The sequence below is a fragment of the Gossypium hirsutum genome, chromosome A11 (assembly GCF_007990345.1).
Source record: "Gossypium hirsutum isolate 1008001.06 chromosome A11, Gossypium_hirsutum_v2.1, whole genome shotgun sequence".
NCBI classification, from domain to species: domain Eukaryota; kingdom Viridiplantae; phylum Streptophyta; class Magnoliopsida; order Malvales; family Malvaceae; genus Gossypium; species Gossypium hirsutum.
Genome location: NC_053434.1, coordinates 20,174,089 through 20,188,193, shown reverse-complemented (window position 1 = coordinate 20,188,193; position 14,105 = coordinate 20,174,089). Strand labels below are relative to the sequence as shown.

The following is a 14,105-nucleotide window of genomic DNA, read 5'->3' as shown; positions in this document are numbered from 1 at the left end:
TTTTGTGATCCATGTAGATAGTACACTTCTCACCATAAAGGTAATGTCTCTATATCTTCAAAGAAAACACCACAGTCGCCAACTCCATATCATGAGTCAAATAATTGCACTCATGTAGCTTAAGTTGTCTCGAAGTATAAGCTACTATTTTTCCATCTTGCATCAATACACAATTGAGATTGGTGTGAGATGCATCATTGTATACAACATAGTCTTTCCTAGATTTCGGCTAAATTAAAACTAGAGCTTGAGCCAACACGAATTTTAACTTCTCAAAGATTGCTTACTGATCATCTGACCACTTAAAAGATATGTTCTTCCTTAATAGCTTAGTTAAGGGAGCAGCTATCAAGGAGAAACCCTCAACAAACCTCTGATAGTACCCTGCTAAACCAAAGAAGATTCGAATCTCTGAAACATTCTTAGGCTGCTTTCATTCCAGAATGTCTTCTATCTTTTCTAGATCCATACGAATACCCTCAGCATATACCACCCTCAGCATATACCACATGACCCAAAAATATTACCTCTTTTAGCCAAAACTCGTATTTACTCAATTTAGCAAAAAATTTCTTCTCACGAAGAATTTGCATCTGAAGCATTTGTAAAGCTGAAAGGCATAACCAGGAATTCGAAATGGCCATATCGAGTCCTAAATGTAGTTTTAAGCACATCTGATTCTTTCAATTTAAACTGGTAATACCCAGATCTCAAGTTTATCTTAGAGAAAATTGTTATCCCTCGAAACTAATCAAACAAATCATCAATCTTAGGCAGAGGATATTATTCTTCACTATCAACTTATTCATCTGCCTATAATCGATGCACAATCTCTGAGAACTATCATTCTTCTTAACAAAAATAACCGGAGTATCCCATGGCGAAATATTAGGTCTTATAAAATCGCGATCCAAAAGCTCTCGTAGTTAGATCTTTAACTGTTTGAGTTCTTCTGGTGCCATACAGTAGGGAGCAATGTACATCGGTGTTGTTTCAAGTAACAATTCAATTCCAAACTGAACCTCACGACCGGAGGTAACCTTAGAAGTTCCTTGACAAAAACGTCTAAAAACTCATTAATAGTTCGTATATTCTCCACAACTAGACCAATAACACTTTCATTTCGAACATAGGCCAAAAATACCTCACACCATTTTTAGACCAATTTCTCTGCTACCATAACAAAGATCAAATTTGATAGATAATCCCGATGCTCCCCAACCATGATGATCTATTTACCATCAAAAGTCTTCAATGTTACCTTCTTAGTAGTACAGTCCAATTTGACTTGATATTCAACCAACCAGTCCATACCCAATATCAAGTCAAATTCGTCAAACGACAGTTCCATCAAATTAGCGCAAAAAATAGCCTCTTGAACTTCCAACGAGCACCTTTTATAAATCATATCTACTACCACAAATTGTGCTAAAGGGATTACTATAGTAACAGTACTAGTAGTATTTTCTACCTCAATTCCAGTTTTTTAGATACATTACATGCAATATAGGAGTGTATAGATCCAATGTCAACTAAAGCAAAGTAAGGTAGAGAATGGATAGTAAAGGTACCTTTTATGACCTCGGTCGTATCTCAGTCCTCTCTGCACCTTACAGCATAAATTAGAATAGGCTGGCTAGCCTCTTTTTTGTTTGTACCCTGAACCGGTGCTCGCTAGTCCTACCCATCATTACCATTCTTATTCAAACCACGGCACCTCTGAGGTATCGACCCAACCCTCAATTTTTGTAACTTATTTTGTACCAGAGCTTGCATCTAATTAACTTGGTTAAAACAGTCATTAACTCAGTGCTCTATCGAACCACAACTCAAACATGCACCCAACCTCTTCTAACACTCGCCCGAATGGTGCTTACCACAGAACCTGCACAACGGAATCCCACGAACCCCAATACCTACTATTATATCACTCTGTTATGGCTTGAGTTCTCTAGCCTACTTCACAGGTCGCAAATTTGGGCCAGTGGAACCATACTCCCTCTTATTCTAAACCTTTGCTTTATCCCTCTTTCCACGCTTAACCTCTTCAATGATTTTAGCCTTCTCAACTAAGTTCTCAAATACTCTCTCTTGATACGGGGCCACTTGAAAAAAATACCTAAGGCCCTCCTCAAAATGCAGACTCTTGTCCTTTTGAGTTGCCACCATACCTAGAGTATAGCGATTCAACCTCAGAAATTCTACCTTATATTTAGACACAGACATGTCTATTGAGTTCATAAAAATCTAACCGATGGGCCTCCATATACCTAATACCCACACATTTCTTTTAAAAGGCCTCTTGAAAATAAGTCCAAGTAATGTGCTCAGCCATGGTAACCCTAACTAACGGTTTCCACCAATGATAAGCTTCATCCCTCAATAAGGACACAACACCCTCAAGCTTTTGTTCTGGAGTGCAATTCATATCCTTCAGAATTCTCTCGTTAGTTTCCATCCAATATTTGGCCACTGTAGGGGTTGTTCTAGAAACACCCCTAAACAACTCAGCCCCATTAGATCGGAGCCTTTCAATAGTAGGCCCATGATTCCCAGTACCAGTTTGGGACCTAATGACCCTCTGTAATATCCTTAACATCGCTTAGGATACAATATCATCCCCAATTTCCTGATTATTACCCTCACTGATAGACATTTCAGTAGTTTCACTAGTCTCAAGATTGGGCATGTTTCCCAGAGAGGGTGACTGAGCTTGAACCACTCGATGACGCCCCCACAACCTCACATTCCACAAGCTCGTGCTCCGTGGGTACTCATTATACCATCTCAGTTTACGTTTTTTAGATATCATCTACAGTTTCATAGAGACATAAACACTAGATATTTTCAATTTTTAAAGTCTTAAAATTTTGTGCAATTCAATCATAGTGTTTGTCTACAGTGTGATATTAATAGTATTTAATGAAGTTGGCATCGGAGTCTCGGAGTTTAAGAAATTTTTTTTTGGAAAACTTTTCAAATAAAACACTGTGACAAGTTTTTCCCCGAAATACCCCTTGTCGAAACCCTTTTTTGAAAGTCGACTTTTATTTTGAAACAAACGAAAATGGAGTCACTACCAATCCTTTTTTATAAGGTGTGATCGGACCACCTTGTAATTTGATCGTTTTAATAAAAGCTTTGATTTACTAAAATAATAAATTTTGGTCTACAAAATTTAGAAAATAGGTTCAAGAGTCGGTTATGCACGAGGAAGGATTAGTAGCCTCGTGACACTCAAACTTGGTACCTAGTTGATTACTTGATGTCTTAGTGTCAGGAATTGAAAATTTGAAGTGAATTTAAAAAAAAATAAAAAAAACATTATCTCATTTTGCATAACGTTATTTTTAATTAAAATCACTTGAATAAATCTAAACATGTGTAAAAGGCCTCTTATCTCGAAGTAACAAAAAAGTCATATCCATTAAGTTAGGACACGACATCTCAAATCCTCGAAAATAAGCTTGCTCTTTATTTAATTACTATTTAAATCTCATGTGTTTTAATTTTAAAAGGGATGTCTAGTTATCTAGATTCAAGGAGAAAGTCGAACCCTGTAAGTTAGGGCACGACTTCTCGAATCTCCAAATACGAGACATTGACTTAATTTTAAAATTTCCTTCATTAAGTAATAACAAATGTAACATTTAAAACAATATGTATTTATTTTATTTGGGGTATAATATAAAAGCGGCCAATTATATTTAAACATAATGTACGATGTAGTGATGATGAGATAATATAAAATGGCTATATGGGTAGAATATTACAATGATATATAATAAATGAATAAGGGAATACTATAATAATAATAATAATATTATTATTATTATTATTATTAATCAAATCGTAATAATAATAAACTAAATAAAGTGATTTAAAACAGGTAAAAAATAAAAATGAAAGATGCTTAATAACGAATGTAAATATAAATAATATGTATATATGTAAAAAAAATATAAATAAATAACGAGCAAAAAAAGTAAAAATATAAATAGTGAGTGAAAAATATATAAAAATATGAACAACATAAATTTTAAAATAAAAAGTAAGACAATAATAAATAAATAAGTAAATAATAGCAAATAAAAAAATGCATGACTGAAATTGCAATAATAAATAAATAAGTAAATAATAAGAATAATAATAAATTTCATGAAAGGCTAAGATTAAATAAATAAGGGACTGAATTGCAAGTATAAATCATAATGAAATAAATAAATTAAATAGTAAAAAAATAAAGGACCAAAGTGAAATGCGCGAAAAGGAGGAGGGACTAACTAGAAAATTATCCCCTTATTCTCTAAACGCACAATTCTAGGGGACTAAAATAAAAAAAAATTAAGTAGATAAATTTAAAAGAGAAAAAAAAGGTTGAAAATAGGACTAAATTGAAGGTATTTAAAAAGCAAAAGGATTAAAACTACAAATATCCCCTTTTAAGAAAAACATGCGGATCCCAGAGGTGGATCGAGCCAGGCCAAGGGTCGCACCAAAACGACGTTATTTTGGGCGTCTAAGATCACTCCCAAAACGGTGTCGTTTTGGAAGCCTATATAAGTAAAAAAAAATCCAAAAAAAAATCATTTCACACCAGTTTTAAAAAAAAATTCTCTTCATTCTCTTTTTTTTCTCTCCAGCCTTCTTCGGTCAGCCTTGGTTCCAGTGAGTCACCGCCGTGACTGCCGCCGGTCTCTGGCGACGGCTTTGCTGTCCATGGTGGCCGAAAAAACATAATAAAAACCTCCATTTTGGTTGTTTCGACTCCCTGAGCCAGAATCTAGGGTCGGTTTTTTAGAAGCTGGCCAAAAAATCGCCAAAAAGGAAAAGAGCCCTTCGGCTTCCGACGGCAGAAACCGAACACCATGTGAGTTTTCTTTTCTTTTTATTTTATTTTTTGTATATATAATAATAGGTTCAAAGAAAAAAAAAGAAAAAATAAAAAGAGATCACCTTTGAATTTTTTTATTACTTTGTTTTTTTTATTTCAATTTTTTAGAAAAAAAAGAGAGGGGTTACAATCTGTTTTTTTTAGGCTTTTTATAGTCGTTTTACAATGTTATTTTTTTATTTTTTCTACTGTTCTTGCTGGCATTGTGTGTTTGTTGTTCTTGCTTTTCTGTATTTGTAGGCATTTCTAGAGTCAACGAAGGGGAGAGAAGATGCGCCCTTTGCCGTTTTGGTACAAGGCGGCAGACATGCGTCAGGCCTCAAGACGAGAAGCATGCTGATATGGCCTAAGGAACAGCGCCAAAGGGTCTAGGGTTTTTTGTTTTACTGAAAATGTTTAAGTGTTTTGGGCCACTGGGCCGTTAAGGTTTTCTTTTATTTTGGGTCATTTGGGCTTCTTTTGTAATTGGACTTGGACAGTTAATTTTTTTTATTTGGTTTGGTTTGGGCCCAAGTAAAAATGGCCTGTTACACCCCTTTAAAAAATATGCATGCAGATTCAGTTTCTTTTAGGCTAAGTTACTAGAAATCGGGCTCTAATACCACCAAATGTAACCTTTCAAATCCGAAATAAACTTTATTAGGTAAAAATCTTATATAAGGACTTATACGCCGAATATGACCCTAGTTTTGATGGTTATTTGTAAGGAGTAAATTAGGGGCGAGTCTAAGCAATATAAGCATTTAATCAGTCAAATAGGCACACAATTATTATAACATTTCAAATATCATGGCATTACAACATATGAATATGGCATGCTCAATGATATAGTGCAATAATCCTACCCAACCATCCTCTACAAACCACGAGTTCCCCATAACCCATCATCCAAACTCCAAAACTGTAAAAGCCAAAGTTCGGTGTGGTTAAAACCACCGGTGATAGAACGTAGATAAAACTGCCAGTAAAATGCTATAAATCACCCAATATCATCGGTACTCCGGTGCAGTGCACTGATAACAATATTGCAGACTTTAAATGCTGCCAGTACTCCACGAAACTCCTCCATCAACCAAAAATACCCACCCTATACAGATGAAACATGTCATATAATCAGTAAGCACATCATGCTTTCAGTAATTGTTTTAGTACAATAGCATGTTTAACATGCAAGTCAATATTCAATGTAAATATGTGCTTCACATACTTTTCATTTAACGGTAACGATGGCATGCTAACATGGTTTCATACAGTCAATGTCAATCATGGCATAAAACATGCACCTCAATCAGTGTTTCAAAATCTAGCATGCTATACATACATTCAATTCACAATTTCATCACCCAAACAGGACCTTTAAGAAATAGGCTTTCTAATTGTTTACGTACCTTGCTCGGCACCTCACTTATTTGCACTTAAGCCATTCAGACAAACCAAAACCAGCAAGCAAATTTACCATTTCAATATATATTATATGATATTCAAGTTAATTAGGCATAGGGGAAAACTCACACGTTTTAACGCTAATCTGAATTCTATCGCTTTCTCACAACTCTTAGGCTTGAGATCTAAATAGCTCCCACTCAGATCTGTACCCAATAAAGTTTTAATCATTAACAACCAGCCCCCTATTGCCCCCATAGGGTTTGACCAAGCAACAAATTTTAATTGAAAACTTCAGATTTGAAGTGGAAAATTAATGCTTACCTTAACTGACTTACGATGAGTTTGCAAACAGTCTTCCCAACGTTATGGCTGATCCATATGGTTTGGATCTAGATCTTGAACATTCAAACACCAAAGAAAAAGTAACTTGAAAGATTCGGCCATGCCAAAAATCAATCAGCCATATTAGAATATGAAAAGAAGGAAAAAAAAACTTAGATCTAAAAGAATTAAAGTGAAAATTCTACACTTACTTCACTTGTTCAGAACCGTGACGACAAAAGAAATAACGAAGAGTAGAGGAAGAGAATCAAAAGGGTGGCAAAGATGGTGGCTTACTGGGACGACAAAAATGGAGGAGAAAATAGGCTACAAGGGTGAGATAATGGCAATAAAAAGATAGCAGCAAAATAAAATACGAGGCAAGGGAAGTTGATGATTAATGGGGCAACACAAAGAGGAAGAAAAGGAAGAAAAATTTAGAGAAACAGTAAGGGAAAATGTAGGGGACAACAAGGGGAAGCAGAAAGTGGGAAAATTTTGACAAATAGGAGTAAAAATAATATTTATAGCTAGGTTAAACTAGGGGGCGAAACCTAGGGTTTTCTGGGCAAAAGTTTAGTAAATAAAAATTAAACAAGAATGGGGAATTGAACTTGGGTTTCAATGTCAAATTCACTAAATCTTAATCATTAAACCAATAAATCATTTTTGCTATAATTTTACAACTTTTTTAATTAGAAATTCAAGATGCTACACTTAGATCCAGTCAACCGTGAATCTTACATTCCAACCAAATGAACCAAACAAGGCCCACGTTTCATCCGTAATCTTACATTCTAATAATCCTATTACAGAACGTAATTTAATTTTTGATGAACCAAACACACCCAAAATGATATGGTAGAAAAATCTATATGATAATTTAATTTATAAACGAAAAATTAGTTAAATTATTTATTTCATATTTTAAAAAATAAAATAATGATATATATAATTGTTAAAAGTTTTCAATAATTATTGTAATATTTTATCACCCATAATGAATCTAGACAAATATATCTCCGACTTTAAATAAACTTGGACCTCCATTTGTCTACCTTTATTATGAATTTTATTAATTTGTTAAATAATATTTTAGATTTTTTAATTTTAATTTTTTTGGTAATCAGTATACTTATCCATGTGATGTAGCATAAGTTAGCTTTTCATGGAATTAATTTTTTGATATGTTACTGAAGATTATTTTGACCCTTTAGACAAAGTAATTTTTTTTAAGATTCTTTTATAAATTTCTTAAATTACTCATAGAATTTAAAGGCTTAACCCTCAAATTAGTACCTAAACTTCAATGCTTGCTTTCTCAACCTGACAGGATTGAAAAAGTTCTTTCATTGATCAAATCTAGTGTTTTCAAAATCAGACTAGACCAACCGCTTGGATCAAGAATCAATTGAGGTACTGGTTCAAAGATAGAGGGTTGAACGTGAACCGATAAAAACCAATTGAACCAAGCTAAAAAATCAATTGAATCAATTTTCTGTATTTTAAAATATTTTTATGATTTTTTAATAATTTATTTGATCAAACTAAATGAATTAATCAAACCAGAAATTGGTGGCCATACTAGTTTAGTCATCAGTCAAGGTCTAAAAAACTTAATCAAAACCATGAAGCCAAAATGCTCAAACTTGTAGAAGAAGCAAAAATATAAGAGGAAGAAGGAAGAAAAAGAAAAAGAAAAAATATATATATATATGTGTATATATATATAAAGAAAAAATAATACATTTTTGTCTTTTCCTGTCCCGATTTTAATTGGTTATCTTTTTTAAATATACTTAATAGTTGAACTAATAAGGTACCACCTTTAGTAAAAAAAATGTTTAAATACTAAAATTGAAAAATGATATAATTTAAGTATCAATTTATAGAATAAAGTATTTTTTAAACTTTAACTAATGAAATTAAAGAATGGATAAACTATGCATAAGGTTACTAAACTAATAGTAAGTTTATGTTTTGGTCACTTAATTTCAAAAAGTTACAAAATAGTCATTAAATCATTCAAAAGCTTACACTTAAGTCTCCGAGTTATTCAAAAGTTGTTATTTAAGTCATTGGGCTGTTAACTTTTTCTTTTAAAACTCTGACTAGTGAATTCAAAGCAACAATTTGATGATCGGTGTGATGGATCAGTGTCTATTGACGAATAGAAGAACATATCTTGGATCTAAGTTAGTCTAACAATTAATGTCGAAGATTAGAAAAGAAAGTTATTTGGATTTTGATTTGCAAATTCACAATGTTCAAAACTGTTTTATGGGAAAAAAAACACTTAACTTGTAGAAGTGAAGGCGAAGGAGTGTGTTCAATTAGTGTAGGTGATTTTAACAGTCCAATGACTTAAATGAAAACTTTTGAATAGTTCAATGATCATTTTGTAACTTTTTGAAGTTAAGTAACCAAAATGTATATTTACTATAATTTAATGACATTAAATGTAGTCTAATATTAAAAATATTAGGGAGTGTTTGGTAAACAGAGTTTTAGGTCTTTTTTAGCTGATTTGGGCACAAATTAAGGATTGGGTAGTCAAATCCTCTAATTGTAGTGTTTAGTAAATGGAGGTTTGTAAGAGCTTGTTGAGCTAAAACCTCCAAAACAAAAAAAGGCAGAGATGTTCAATTTTTTTTCACATTTGATTGTAAATGAGATGTGGAATGGCATATCTGACCATGCTTGCTAAAAGATTACTCCATTTGCCACATGCTCTCAAACCTAATATTTATCTATTTCTTAAATATTTATGTACTCTTAATTTATTTTCAATTTACTTGTGTAAAATGATTTCTTATGCAACTTTACATTAATTGAAATATGCTTCTTGACAGATTTATTCAGAGTGTGACATAATTATCACTAATTTACATGCTAAGAACAAGACATAATTATCACCAAGAATATAGTTTACAATTATAATGATATACTATTAATATTTATCATTTTCACAATGTTAATATTTACAAATAAGGAACTTAAGAAATTTTTTTATTTAAAATTTCAAAAGTATTCACTAATTAATTTCATAATGGATGTTTTAATTCCCTGAAAATAGTATTTTATTTCAATAATTTCACTCAATAAAGATTAAAATATTATAAACAAATAAATATTTAACAATAAAATGTGTGATGCCCTTATTTATCATTTTACACATATCAACTTTCAACTATCAACTAAATTTTCATTAATAATTTTAAATAAATAATTAATCAAATCAATTAATAAAATCAATTGATTAAACCATCTACTACAACCACAATCAACCAATTTCAAACCTATCTTAATATTTAAGTATACTCAAACTCCTAAGAATGGAATTGCTAAAATAAGTAGAACAAAGATGCGGGGTAGGCCCAAGTTGGCTAAAGTAATCTCGACACACATCTTAGACTGTGCCAATTTTTATTATTTTAGTATTTGTCGTATTTTGTCTGAAACGTCAATCGCAGAAAACATCACTGCTTATCTCATTTCTTTAATCTCTTTTATCATAGAAAATGGGAATAAAAATAAAACCAACACAACAAATGCAGCCTATAATTCCTCTGTTCTTTTAACAGGCAAAGCTTCTTTAATTATTATTCAATTTTATCTTATTTTAATTGCTTATTTTTAATTTTATTAAATTTTTACCAATTAAAAATAATTATAATGTTTTTTTATAAATAAAATAATTATAATGTTGAATGTTTCTTTTTATAAAAATATAGATAAAAAGTTTAATAAACATTTAATTTTGTATGATATATCTTATAATATTAATCTATATGTTTATACACAATATTATTACTTACCAAAATACATATATCACAATTTGCATTTCATTTTCAATTCTTTCCATTTCCAATCGTAATATCATTTCATTCAATTATCTCTATTAATATGACTTGAATTTGGACGGATATACGGATCCAACCAAAACACACCAGTTTAGCACCTAGTGCCTTATTAGATAATTCGAAGAAATAAGTTGACACACAGTGTCTTATCGACTATGTCGAAGTAAATTGGTACCTAGCACCTCATCGAATTTATCCGAAGTAATAATTTGACACTCAGTGTCTCATTGACTTGAAGTCAAAGTATCCCTAAACTCTTCCAATCCTATGGGATGCCAATTATATCTGACTCAGCCCGATACAGTTAATAGGTTTCAATTCACTTTTCAAATGCCACAATTATTCAATATTCAATCATCACATTAATCACAAATTCACATACATCCAATTCAATATAAAAAAATGCTAACACTTACCTTATTTAATTACCATAAACATTTAAATCAAAATACAACAATTAATAATTAAATTCAGATTATAGAAATACAAACCAGAATTTACGGGCTACTCCTCGTCGACTTTTTCCTTTCTTTTCTTAGCCTAAGTTTCCGACACAATGTTAGCTACGGAAATTAAACAATTAAAAATCCTCAATACAACACATTTCACATTGAATATTTCAATTTTTTATTCAACTTTTGCCCAAATTTCAATTTAGTCCCTAAATCGAGACTAACTTTATTTCTTAAGAACTAATTCCATATTTTCATTCAATATCCACTTTAGACTAAATTCAACTTCTAATTTCACTTGAATCCTTAAATTTCAATTTTTTTACAATTTAGTCCCTAATACTCAAAACTTATAATTTATTCTACAATTCAATCCCCTTTTTATTTCTAACCTAAAATTCTATCACTTTAACCCTAATTCTCAAATTGTAAAGCCCCCAAAAATACCTTATATTTATTTCTGTATGTTTGTGTCACAAAATACCATCTGCATCAGTGGTTATGAGTCTAGGAGTGTCTGAGAAGTCTTGGGTTCAAGCCTTGTCTTGAATAAATTTTTGTTTTTATATGAATAATCCTTATCTCTAACCAGTAGGCTTATAAGGATAACTGTGTGAAAATATAACAGAATGGGCCTGTTGGTCTAGTGGTTAAGTGAGGGTTAGCATGCTGGAGGTCTTGTGTTTGATTCTCTGTGATGGCAAGTAGTATTATTTCTGCTCAAGGTTCGGCTAGAGTTGTGCTATTAGTGGACTCCGAATGGTGGGTGGTTAGTAGAATTTGATGGAGAAAATTAAGGGTTTTGGAAATAGTAGAGGTTTGTGGAAACACGGGAGCACCAAAATTCTCTCTGGAGAAAGAAATTGACACATTTTCTTCCATTTTTTCTATTTGCTGTAGCCGAAATTCCCCATTGCTGCCTTCTTTTTCCTGTTTTCACACTATTTTCTTATTCTCCAAACTCGATCTTTACCTTGTTCCCGTCGTCGTTTCACATCTCTTCTTTTTGTATGTTATTCGGTAAGTGATAAGTGAGTTCTTTTTTATTTATTCAATGAATATTTGTTTGACGAGAGTTACTTGTTATTTAGGCATAGATTAAGGGGTTGGTGGATCCCAATTGACGTTGTGGTTGTGCGAAATTGGGGTTGCTTAAGCAAGGTAAGGTTGTCGATGGTTTTTGAAAATTGTCTATTCGTGCAATTCGGATTAAATGACTAAAATTGGGCTTTCTATTGTTGAGTATAGGTTCTGGAGTTCTCAGAAGTGTTTACGCGTCGAAATCAAACCAGTTGTGTAACTGAAATGCAGAAAACATGACTCGGTGAAAAGCCAAAAAAGCTCTCTATCGACGCCATACAGGCGTGTGGTCACCAGTGTTGTAGGCCGTGTGACTGAACATGGGTGTGTGTTAGACGAACCAGGCCGTGCGCACATGACACGGGCCTATAACACGGCTGTGTGCTACATACGGGCTCGACCTATTGGGCCGTGTAGTCCGCACTAGGGTGTGGTACCACACGGGTAAATCATACGGGCCTGTGAGATTTTAGGCCGGGCCGTGTGGGCCGTATGGGCGTGTGGGCCACACGGACCTATGGGCCCACACAGGCATACAACATGGGCGTGTGAGCTCATTTCCACTGATTTGTAGCTAAGGTTGCACAGGTTGCCCACACAGGCATACAACATGGGCGTGTGAGCTCATTTCCACTAATTTGTAGCTAAGGTTGCATAGGTTGCCCGAGACGATTGTGAACCTTCTGTAGGGTCGGTAACTTACTTAAACCCATAACTGAATGAAATAACTGAATGACTGAAATATCCATATATGATATGTGTATATATGTATGACTGTATACTGAACATGCTGTTAATACTGTATTGAATATATGCATGATACCATGATTTGGCATAACATTACTGTATGATGCATTGCATGGGGATGGGTTGTATTGATCGGAGGAAGTGTACTGAAAGGCTTTGAGCCTAAATTGCTGGTAGCACAGCTGCATATTACTGTCTAGTTTCGAATTCGATACTCTTTGGAGTGTAGGGATGAGTGGGTTGATTATATCCCCATATAGAGTGTAGGGTTGGACGGAGATGGTGTGTAGAGGCTGATTGGGTAAAATTTTGTGACTGCATATCTGATACTACTACTGTTACTCTGATGGGCTAAGGCTCTACTGCATGACTGATTCTGTACTAAGACGGGCTAAGGCCCAAACCAGATTGATACCGATATTGGAAAAGGGTTTAAGCCTAGACTGTGTTTGCCTGTTTATTTGCATGGGGATTACTCACTGAGTTTATGTAAACTCACCCTTTCGGTTTAATCTGTACAGATAATCCCCAGATTTGACAAATCGGTGCAACGGAGGACTCGATGGTGGCCACACGACCTCTTTTACACTGTTTCACACTTATTTACGCTTTTAGATTTTATTTGGGTGTTTTATTGTAAATATGGCCTCTACGGATTTTTATTTTGATTTAGGATTTTTATTGGTTACGGTTTATAACTGCTAGTATTAAGAAAACTCCAGTTTTCAAAAGAAACGAATGTTTTAACAAGATACTCACAAATATGCAAACCGTTTTAAAAGCTTTCGTATTGAAGAAATGTTTTGAAAACTTTCGACTGATAAAATATCACGATTTTAAAATTAATGAGTAATAATAAAAAGTTTCTAAACGGAAATTATTTTAAGCAAAGTTACGATTTTCAAACACCCTACCATGTGACATCGCCCGATCCGGCCATAACATCCCGATCGGGTTTGGGGTGTTACATTTAATGGTATCAGAGCTAGGTTACAAAACTCAGCTGTGGATGTGGGTTTTTAAGATGTGATTTTCTGAGAACTGATTTCTAAATGTTGTTACTGGAAGTGTGGTACATCGAGTTTTCGGCTCTGATCCATTAAATTTTCTGAAACTGTTTTTGATAGTATATCCTGAAACTGCTACAGGTAGTATATGCATAGACTACTATAGATAGTCTGTACTGAAAACACCTAAAATAGTGTACATTCAGACTGTAGTTAAACTGATAGACACTGCGTTGTACAAAAACAAACTCCAAATTATTAATACTATTCTGTATAAAAATTTTGTTAATAATTACTGAAATTGTAAACTGATACATAAAATTATTAACACAGATAAACACGATAAGATAATGAG

At 33.1% G+C, this 14,105-nt stretch overlaps 1 long non-coding RNA gene across 1 annotated transcript; it reads right to left on the bottom strand.

The window, feature by feature from the left end:
• Positions 1-5,670: 5,670 nt before the first annotated feature.
• On the bottom strand, positions 5,671-7,079 carry LOC107923796 (uncharacterized). The gene is made up of 4 exons (XR_001691643.2): positions 6,814-7,079; positions 6,602-6,706; positions 6,407-6,483; positions 5,671-5,981 (listed from the first exon to the last, which is right to left on the bottom strand). It is a non-coding gene; the product is annotated as an uncharacterized lncRNA (long non-coding RNA).
• Between the last annotated feature and the right edge of the window lie 7,026 nt (positions 7,080-14,105).